This window comes from Cyprinodon variegatus, unplaced genomic scaffold (genome assembly GCF_000732505.1).
Source record: "Cyprinodon variegatus isolate N-32 unplaced genomic scaffold, C_variegatus-1.0 Scaffold127, whole genome shotgun sequence".
Classification (NCBI taxonomy): Eukaryota; Metazoa; Chordata; class Actinopteri; order Cyprinodontiformes; family Cyprinodontidae; genus Cyprinodon; species Cyprinodon variegatus.
Genome location: NW_015150580.1, coordinates 714,994 through 726,180, shown reverse-complemented (window position 1 = coordinate 726,180; position 11,187 = coordinate 714,994). Strand labels below are relative to the sequence as shown.

General features: G+C 37.6%; 1 protein-coding gene across 3 annotated transcripts in view; it reads right to left on the bottom strand.

Moving 5' to 3' along the window:
• ptpre (protein tyrosine phosphatase, receptor type E) overlaps window positions 1-11,187 on the bottom strand; it is an 82,640-nt gene that overhangs the window by 58,783 nt on the left and 12,670 nt on the right. Inside the window, exon 1 of one of the 3 annotated variants that reach the window (XM_015375937.1) lies at window positions 10,364-10,475. The exons of the other annotated variants lie outside the window; for them this stretch is intronic. The gene's annotated coding sequence lies outside the window, so the exon portion shown is untranslated. Of the gene's footprint in view, window positions 1-10,363; window positions 10,476-11,187 lie in introns of those variants that run through there. 3 annotated transcript variants of the gene reach the window in all.

The window sequence follows — 11,187 nt, the reverse complement described above, 5'->3', positions numbered from 1 at the left end:
CTTCTAAGCCATTCTCTACTGGACCTGGTCAATCAGAATAATTAAACTTAGCGTATCAGCTAGAGTGAGCAGAAGAAAGATGGAAAGCGAATTCTGAAAGGTTAATTCATGCTACACTTCACATCCAGAAATTTCTAGCAGAAATGCATTCATGACATAAAAAGGCAGCAGACCTTGTCATTACACAAAGAAATAGCAATGGATACGACGTCAGCTTCTGCAGAGGGTCGAAAACGCATTACTTAAATCATCATTAATACTGAATCTGGATTACTGTGTTCCTACAGCGGCTCTACGCCTACAGATAACTTGGATCCCAGCCACAGCAATCAAAGACAAAGGCACTATTTGTTCCTGCTGAACCGACGGTACTGCACAGTAACAAAGGCATACTCATTTCTAAACGGGTCAGGAGTGATTAGGCAGGCCGCACAGAGAGACTTTAGATCTCAAAGAAACAAACAGAATTTGGTTGATTATGACTAAACCAACGGCTTCTCGCAGTAGCAGCTCTAACTGGCGATAAATTATGTTACAGTTTGGAGATAATTGATTATACCATTTGGCTTGTTATAAAACAGCTTTTAATGTATACAGAGTTTACCAGAAACATACATCTGTGATATAAAAATGGCACCCAACTGTCTAGACTTCTTTGCATAGCTTGTCATGACAACCTAACCATCTTGGCTGCTGCAAAAGCTTTTGATGCATTATTTATTAGCCTCCCATGGAAAAAGTCACAGATTTTACACAGACACATCAGAAACTGAGCTGAAATGTAAGAACTGAAGCAGATGACAGTGTTTCATTGGCAGCAGTTCTGTTTATTGCAGAACTTCACACCGATGCTCATTTGAATGATGAGCTAGTTTATCGCCAAAACAAAGCAAATATTGGATTTTTTAAATATACGGATCATGTAAGACAGGGAAATCTGTCCCTTAATTACATGAACAACAAAGTAATCAAAAACAAAGAAAAAGATTAAAGGAAATCTCATGGTTAAAGAGGTAGAGAGAAACTCTGAGACAGATGGAAACAGACTGAAAGGGGAAAAAAAAGGATTTACTTAGTGTGACCTGCCCTTGCCCCACAAGAACAAATGACATCAGAGTAGCTGCCAATCAGCTGACTTGACACAAACAACGGCTGTCAGATCTCAACCAGCTTATTATATTTTCACTGACACTTTCAATGTAAGCCTGTAAAATACTGCAGAATGCCTCACCCTAACACAAATCAGTGAAGGTCAACATCCAACATGTATGTTTTTTTTCTTTTTTGAGTTTTTACAACACTAGTGGTTCATTTTCTGACGTTAGGCTGACAGGAAAGGGGGTATGAGAGAGGGGGAGAGACATGCGGGATTCGAACCGGGGTCAGAAGACTAAGGCCTCCGTACATGGGTCATGCTCACTAACCATTGCACCATCTGCACGCCCACATGTATGGTTTTAATAAATTATTTTCTTGCTTTTAATCAGCTAAAAACAACCAGGAATGCTTTCGCTGCTCACTGTAGTATAAAGACCTCCAAGAAAGAGGAAGATGTCCATCTCCTTACTGATACATGTTGAGGGTTGAAGCACATTCTCATAAAGTCCTCCCTCAAAAGCTGTTAAAGGTTTTATCAATTTTAAGAATCTTAAAGGCAACAAATACTAATATCAATGATGAGCATTAATAAGAAAAAGGCATAAACCAGTTTTTTTGTAACTTTAAAGGATTTCATAGCTACAAACATAATACAATGAAATACAAAATTTTAGCTGCAGAAAGATGCCAAAACACTAAGTTTATGTCTGAGTGTATATTAAAAGATTATTTATGTTCCCATTTCGAAAAAAAAAAAGAAAAAAAGAAGCTTGTATGCAATGCTTTAAATACACAGGTAGGAAATGGTTTGGTTTGTGTTATAAAATGGAGACAGGAAGGGATGAAAGGGAGGAAACAGAGGTATGTATATATTTATAGATGCTCCACTTAAACAGCACAGTGATTGGAATCAGCCAGGGGTCCCCTAATTGGGAGGCAAAAACAGTAAAAAAAAAAAATTTCTTTGCCCAGTTAGGAATTTCTTCAGAACTAATTACTCAACCAGCCCATACATCACCTCACATCATGCACTGATGAAGATCAGAATCTTGTTCGATCATATCCTTTAATGTATAAATGGAGGTCCTGTTGTGATCACTCCATTGTAAGACTGCATAAAAATTGCTAGATAATGTTCAGTAGATCATTATTGTGAGAGTCCTTATAAAAAACACAAATGGGAAACAAAGATACACAAAATGGATAAGAGGTGTGAAAAGGCTGAATTCTACATGCTTAGTAAAAGCAAATAAATAGATGCTTGGGGTATATTATATGAGAGGCTTTTCCTTACAATTTTAAGTCTAACCTATCGATTTTAAGTTTTTACTTGTAAAAATGTAAGAATGTAATGAAATAGGGTACTGCAGCACCCTTAAATAGCACATTGTTTTAAATCCAACAGAAAATTACCAAAAGACGACAGCAACTCATATGTTCCCTGTAAAGATGCACCAAGCAACAGCCAGGGATTACAGATGGACCATTAACACTAATAAATCCCACAATTTCCAGCACATAAACACATCAAACTACAACATATATTTTAGCTCACTTTAAAGAAAATTAAAATAAAAAACGTAAAGGGCTTGCACCCTAACAAGATTTTATAATTCTCCGACTTTCTCCTCCAAGCTGCTGTTTCTCTAAAATAAACCTGTAGCATATATATTTTTTCTCTTACATGTAAAAATCCTTAGATTAAAAAAAAAAAAAAAAAAAAAAAAAAAACTGGGTAAACTAGGGTAAAATTTAAATGGCATCTCAGATTTTAAAGACATCTGAAAAAAGGGTATAGGCCAAACAAAACAAACAAAAGGCCTAATTAGTCCATGACTCTTTTTGTTTTAATACCAAGAGGCTTTTCTTGAAAAACCCGTCGATACATTCCATTTTATTTGAGACCTATGTAGATCTATTTAGTCTATTTATTTAGTCTTTCCATCTTTAGGATTTATTCTTGTCAAAAATAAACCCAAAACAAGCTATTGAGCAAAAAAAAAAAAAAAACCAAATGGGACCTGACAGGCAAAACCCTGCAGATTTTGGCAAACTGAAAGCTTTAAGAAATGAGATCCAAGAAGCAGGTGGCCCCCCTGCCAACAGGAGCCTGGAAGGATTTCAGGGAAACCTAATTGGGCACATGCAAATGAAAGATGTGTTAAAAATTCCCCTTCAAGAGGCGAGGGGACCCATTTTTTGACGCATGCAACCACAGCTCGGTTCTTCATCTCCACAGTTATACTTGTGGTTTGAAGTGGGAAAAATATTCAATCCACACCCCAACCCGTTTTATTTTTTAATCTAAGTCTTCAACCACTCCCCCATTTAGATATGAACACAAAAAAAAGAAGACATTTATAGGCAAAGGAATACAGGCTGAAATGCTTTGCCTGAAGAATGTTGGATTTCCTATCCGACTCCACCCAGCAATGATATGGGTGTAAAGCTATAAGAACATGTCTTTTGCATCATATTCTTCCAAATTTTATTAGCTTAATAGTGACAGCCATGGTGGCAGATTGTACGATCAAACGCCTGCTGGGATGTAATGAAAACAATCAAGCAGAGACATGGGAGCTCTAGCTGTTTTTCAGAAACACCTACCTTCACAAAATAAATAATGTGAATGTGTCAAATGTGTTCAAATTTGAAAAAATAAATAAAACAATCATACTTATTTTACCGTGATATTAAGTGTATTTTACTGTTAAACTCTTATTAAAATATAAATTCAGTGCTTAACTTCATCAATGTTATAGGACTTCGCTAACACGGTTCTTGTTTGAAGTGGACCTGCTTTTCACGTAAACCAATCAGTTACTGAGAGTATGTTTTAGGCAACACAATGATGAATTTATCTCATGAATGAGAACTTGGACCAACAATCTTATGTGATAACCTTCTAGTGTCCTACTAAAGGTTATTTGACAAAAAGTCTAATGGAATCTGGTTTTCTTCATTGTTTGTATGCAGCCACTTTTACATTTATTATTGCAGATATAATGGAGGATTTGTGCAAATTTTTGAAAAGACCTGCCCTCTCCACTAAAAAATGCTCATGCAAAACCCTGTACCAGCTCCAGAGAGGGAACGCCTATTATACGTGTGAACGCCTATTATTGGTCACTCCTCGTGACCGATGCTGTTTGCATTGCTACTACAAGCTTACTTTCAAAAAGAGATTTGCAATTTTCCACTATGTCAGACTTACCACTGGTAAGTCAAAATGGGGACGAGCACCCACCTGCAAAAGGGGTCTTGGGAGGAGGGAACCAGAAGAACCACATCATTTCCCAAAATCAGGGACCGCTGGTTTGTGGGACCATATCGTGTTTGTATGTTTTTTCAGATTTTTCTCCCATTTTACCTAATCCGATAAACGATAAAAGGAGCCAAATGCCAATTGTTAGGATGGCAACACATGTTTGAAAACCCATGTTAATCTGCGAACTTCAGTGGAAAACCAGCCTGAGAGTCTGCATGATGAAGGGCTTAAGGAATGGTTATACTCCCCGCAGCAGCGTGTCGCAGTGAGCTTGACGCAGACATTTTTGATTTATGCTCAGTTTTGAGCGCGGTCTGTGCTATACGCTGTGGGTCTGGATACAGCTGAGGCGGTGAGGAAGTGAGGGCAAGTTTGTGCGACAATGGAGGGACATGACGGCGAAAAAGAGCGGGGAATCAGGTGGAAAAAGGCTCCCAGTGTTCTCGCACAACTCGCTCTTCTAGCTGGTCCAACTTCACGAGTTGTTTCCGGCAAGCGGATGTAGATTTGACCAAACAGAAGCCTCCTGTCTGCGGCAATTTCTGCGGTCACCTATAATTTGAGAGAGGTGCAGCAGAATGTGTGCATAGGGGGCGGGGACGTCTTCGGGTTCACTGCGACATCTACGCAGACGACCTAGTTTGGAAGTATAAATCAGCCTTTAGTAGGATTTTTTTTGCCTTATAGTAAGTGGGAGTTTCTACAGTATTCCAATGTATGCAAGGGTTCTCTCTGGGGGCGCTGGATTCGTCCGACTGTCCGAAAACATCACGGTAAGAGTAAATCTTTTTACATTTTGTCTTTGTTCTTGCTTATGATACATTGTGGGGCCCGTTTTCCTGAAAATTATCATGCGTGGGCACTTACTTCTCCTTGTGGGGGCCAATGCATGCAACACTGTTTTTGAGTCCAGGGTCATGTTTAGAACAAAGGTGTGAATTGAGTTTAAGTTGGGGATAGGGTTAGGTATGAACCTGTAATGGTTAGGGTAAGGGTCATGGTTAGCCTTTAGAAATAATTATAAATCAATGGAAAAGCCCCACAAAGATAGACAAGTTTGTGAGTGGGTGGACTTGTTTTACCTACAATGTGGGGTATGTTGTAAAATATGATGGGCTGGGAACCACTGAGCAGCCCCTAAAAAAATAATAATGAAATCAAATTGAATAAATGACTAAGCTTTTGTGTTTTATGACTTATTGCTAAATTTAAATTCATATATAGCCTATATAAAAACACATTTTAAATATTTTTATAATAATTAAATTAGCATTTAAAATGTTTAACAAATTATTCATTAATTGGATTATGATACCTTAGGACCTGAACAGTTTCTGTACAAAAGAGAAGAAGAGCAGCTTCCAAAGAAAATTACAGTAAAATCCAGCTAGTCTGCAGTAATGAGTTTAAAGGAATCTCTGTGGCTAACTAAGCAGCTAACTAGTCTCCCTGCTGAGGCCCAGCTGCTGGATGCGATAGTACAGTAATGCCCTGGAAGCAGCACAAAGCCTTTTATTTATTTCCTGTTGAAAATCAGCCAAGTTGGAAGAGCATCGCTGCCGGCTCGGACTGCTGCATCCAAGGTCAGATTAGCTCCAAAATGCTGCTGGACACAACAAACTGAACCACTGCTCTAATTTAATAGAAGCATAAAAAATAGATCTGTGTTTTGGGGTAAATTCAAACAAAGAAAGGCTTCCTCAAGTCGACTGCAATCTTCTTGATCTTTCTCCGGTTTTCATCTCAGGCAAGAACAGAAGGCTGAAAATGAGGGAGTGTCAGAGAAGGCTGAGAAGGGAAGGCGGGTTCCCTCTCGAGACAACAGATCTGATGTTTGAACCCTTTTTCTGTCTGCTTGTTGATCTTCCCTCTCAGCAGCAAACAAATTATGCGATATAAAAACAGCAGCAATGTGTCACTCTTTGCTGCCTGGGGACGTTGACTAGTCAATAACCAATAGGGAATGTAAAAATGAAACCAGTATTTTCCCTGCATAAAACACTGCAATCTGCTACTACAAAGATTCACTCTGTTCCAGTTGAAGGACAAAAAAAAACTGTTTCATTGTGTTTATGGGAAGATGTGCAGCCGGATGAACAGGAAGTGACCTAACAATAAATATCAGCACCACAGTAATAAGCAAGTCCAGCAAATCTCTATATTAACAAGATATCAAATGTATTATTTAAAGGGCCACATGATTAAAATACATATCTGCTTATACATATTCAGTTCTCTTTAACCTCCTGAAAGAGAATGTTGAAATACATTTTTTGAACAATTTGCTGTTACTTCCAATAAGAGAGAATGATAGGACCTCCTTATGGAGCAACACATTTTCTAACTTTATAAGTTTTTATGTATCAGTATTCAACATCACTGTGAAGGAAGTTTCCCCTTTTTTTATCAATGTTGTTTTAGTTGATCTAGGTGTGTTTAATTGTTTCTGTGCAGTTATCCTGAAGTCCAATCCCAATCAGGTTAGGGTAAGTCTTGATCAAGTCAATGCTTTTATTTTGAAGCCATTTTATTGGAAATGTGCTGCTAAGTTTGTGGTTGTTGCCCATTTTTGCAAGTCAAGTTTTCCACAGAGATTTGTTATCATTATCTTGTATTCCTTTTCAATAAAAAGATAACAAAGCTGTAATCTAAGTACTTTTGTGCTGTTGAGATTATTTTTGGAAATAATTTTAGATCCAAGGGGCGACTGGATTTATTACAACCTATTATATAAAATGTGAGAATTAAAGGTATAAGTTCTAAACTGCAGACAGCTGGGAAGGTTAAGCCCTAAAAACACAATTATTATCATAATCCCACTGGTTTCCAACCTCCATTTTACCTCTTGATAGCCTTTCTTGTCTGAAAGCTGCAGAGAAAACACTTGACTTTCTTAAACAAATGTCTGTGACCTGCTCTCCATCATCGAACACATAATGACTGCATGAGGTGCCGTGTAACTTTGAAGCAGATACAGTAAGTGGGTGTGCGCAGCAGAAACAGGGCTGTTAGCTCGTGCTCAATTATCACCACCATATGTTGCTTATACTGCATCTCCAGGATTTGTTTTTACAGTTTTCACAGAAAGCTTCCTATATTTCTAAGTCAGAGGCTTTGCAATAAGATGTGCTTTTTAAAACAGCAGGATGTTTATTTTAATTTGAAATCCTGGCATTATTTTCTGTTAAAGTGTTCAAAGCTAAACAAAACAGCACCTTTTACAAACATCAGGCTTTTTTAGGGTCTGTTGATTTATAGCTCTATTCTTTAAAATCTGGACCTCCTTTTAAAAAACATATTTTATTGATTTAAAACAATGAATAGAACTAATTAGAATAACTATGCACCTCAAAAGGAAAAGATTCGATTAATGTGGATATTTCTGACTGCAATTTGTCCAGTAACAGTAACAATTGACCTTGTTAGATATTAGAGATGCAAAGATCCGGCTTTCCTGGCAGGTGCTGAATTCCATTATTATTTTAGACGAGGTTACAATGATATTTTGCTCAGGTTCAATCACAGATAACAGTAAAAATAATAATAATAATAATAATAATGATGATGCAGGTTGTTAAACTGAAGTAGTACTTTTGAATCCACAGCAGAAAGAAAGGGATAAGATTGGGCCCATTCATTCATCAAATCACCTCAACAACATGAACTGTATTTTTTATTTTTTTTAAATAAATCTAAAAAAGTAAACAATATCATTGTTGCTACTGTAGGAGTCATAGGCTGAGAAAATGTCATTTTTAAAGTGTGCTTATAGAATAGGTGAAAGAACAGCAATATTTTCGACTGAACAAAGAACAAAGAGAAAAACTGGTCCATTATAGGTGTTTCTTAATAATTGATCTGTGAATTGCTGATTGTGACTATATTCATATTACAATATCACAAAAAAGTCTGGCTAACGTTTTCTTTTAAAAAAAAAGCTTTTTCAACGAGCATAAACAAAAACAACCATATATTTTTAAGAATTAAATGGATCTTGTGATATATTATGAAAATCCTTATCAATAATTAGTCAACGTGTCAAAAACAAGCTGAAAATACTGTACTCTATTATTTTCTATTATTCGTTTTCACTCTTTGCATATCTGCTGGTGTCAAAGCAGCAGATGATAAACCAATACCCGGTCACTGTGAGCAAATGGTGCGGCTCTAGCAGATTTTCTGGCTGAGCACAAAAAGGGATTTGGCAGTGTTTTGAAGACTGTTACTGTCAACAGTGTGTTTTCCCAGTGGGGAAACATATTGTATAACCAAATGCTGGGATGTTAAGCAGAAATACAGTACAGTGCAGCTTTGCTCATTTGCATGAGGTTGCATAATGCGATCTTGCACATGGAGATGATTGTAGTCATAACACCTTGATGCAAAGTCAAGATGTTGGCGACACATTTAGATTAGATCCTCGCTGGTGAAGGTCGGCGTGACAGTCACAGGCCAGGCAGTATATTCTTACATGCCTGAATCAATGCAGTCTTCCGAGAGCACTTTTCATCTCATGTTTATTATCGATCACTTCTTACAGGGAATGATTTTCTAAGGGAAAATTTATGTGATGGTGCTATAAACTGCAGGGATACAAAAACAAGACTTGGGACCTGACTGAAGAGCATAACACTGTGAATCATGTGAATGGGACAACTAATTAATGAGGTAAGAGGAAATCAGTGACATTTTTTCTAGAATAAATAGCACCATAAAACAAACTGTAACTTAACTTTGCATTGGTAAAATTTGCGCTCCACAAATGAGGCCAGAAAACAGATCAGTATGTGACTCAAAGCAGCAACAAGTCATCTGCGAGTACAAATATACCGAACACAAAATCTATGAGAGTTTTATTGATAATAAGAAAATACTACAAATATATTCATATTCTCAATGGTTTTATACTCATTTGAGGTTTATCTTATTTTCTAAGGGATGATTAACAAGAGGACAAACATACAACATTTGTTGCAAATCATATCTGGCTTAGTGAACAGTCAGTTTCCAGCCTTGCTCCTCATGTACTCCTATCTTGACACACCTGACCTACCTGACCTATGAGTAATTAACATGCTTCTAAAGCCCTTAGTGGCTGCTGAGGAGGTTGAGCAATCATTTCAATCAGGTGTGTTAGAACAGAGACACACAACATCTGCAGTGTAAGCGTTCCTGAGCACCAGGATTTGGAGGCTACCAACTCAAAGGACTGATCAACAAAACATTTTTCTCAAAACATGAGTAAAAATCCATTAAAAGACAGAGCAGTAACAGCAGAAACAATAAAACAGAAAAAAAAATCTTGAAAGAAAAGGGAAAAATGTAGTTTACGCATTTTTTTACAAATAAAAATCGAGGGCGACCCATTGAAGAGCAGAACATTTAAGATTGCCTTAAACATCTCATATTAGAAATTAGTGCAGCTACCATTAAAAAACAACCTAAAAATAACTAACCATTTTCCGATACCAATGTTAAAGCAAATATATCATGTACCCTTTATTCTATATCTATGGTAAAAGCTGTACTAGCCTCTCCTCTCAGTCTGCAGAAGGAAAAAATGACATTCCTAAAGGAGATTCAGCAAGATAAACTATGCTTCAGTGTGTACCTTTATTTTTCCAACAGAGTTGCAACCCTTAGAATGCCTCTAACTTGCTGATCTGTACAGTACCTGACACTCCTTTACATTAGTGCTTTATGGTGCATGCTTGCACCATAAACATCCATTAGCATGCAAAGGGTGTCCGCTAACCCCCAGTGTGGTCTCACTGACTGGTGCATCCAGTGGCACTCATTTACAGACATTCACAAGGCTCATCCAAACCTCAACATCAAAACGGCTCAAAAAAGAGGCAGAAGTTAAAAGGTGCCTCTAATGAAAAAGATCTGACCTCAACCCACAAACCACATGTTCTAAAGCTAGAGATAAACCAGCCGGAAACACTCTTCTCTGTCATGCAACTACATTTGTAATGATTGGAAGATTTATCTTACATCTTGTTTTCTGCTCACTCTTGATCGATCAGTTACTGCTTTTCCCGTTTTCTTGTGTAAAAATATTTGCCCATGCTTTCTCTCTGCCTTCAAAATCCATCACATCGCTGAAAGCAAAATAAAAATATTGCAGCACTGACATGAAGATCATACACATCTCCCTTTGCATCAGCAATGAAAGAATAAATAGGAAATGGGCTGCTTTAGCAAGCATCCATTATTCATCAGATACAGCACTCCTCCTCTACATCAACAACCCTGTCGCGCTGTTTAATTCACTATTTTTTCACACTGGGTACATGTCTACACAACCAGCAGTGAAATGCTTTACAGTGTGCAAACCATAAAACAGATTTGATGTCAGGGTCCTAAAAGAATACAGCCCCACATTAATGCCTCGTTGGCATGGGATTTTATGAGACATGACGGAGAAGTTATTGCACATGGTGACATAGCTCTTGGATTAAAACTACCTGCAGTTGATATGGAAAGATGGCAAGACTTTTATGCATTCCCAAGATTGTGCCGGAGTTTATGATGCAGAAGGAAAAAGGTGGGAAGAATCTCTTCTCTGGACTTGGTGCAATCTTTACAATCCATTTCAAAGTCTTCTACCTAAACAAAAGGACCTCGTAAGGCTCAGTTTCCCATCATTTGGATCATCTTGAGCCTTGAGATGTGTTTAAAAATGACCCCCCCCCCCCCCATAGACTTTTCTGTTTTCTTTTTTTTTAATGGTATACAGTATATACACTCACTGGCCACTTTATTAGGTACCCCATGCTAGTAACGGGTTGGACCCCCTTTTGCCTTCAGAACTGCCT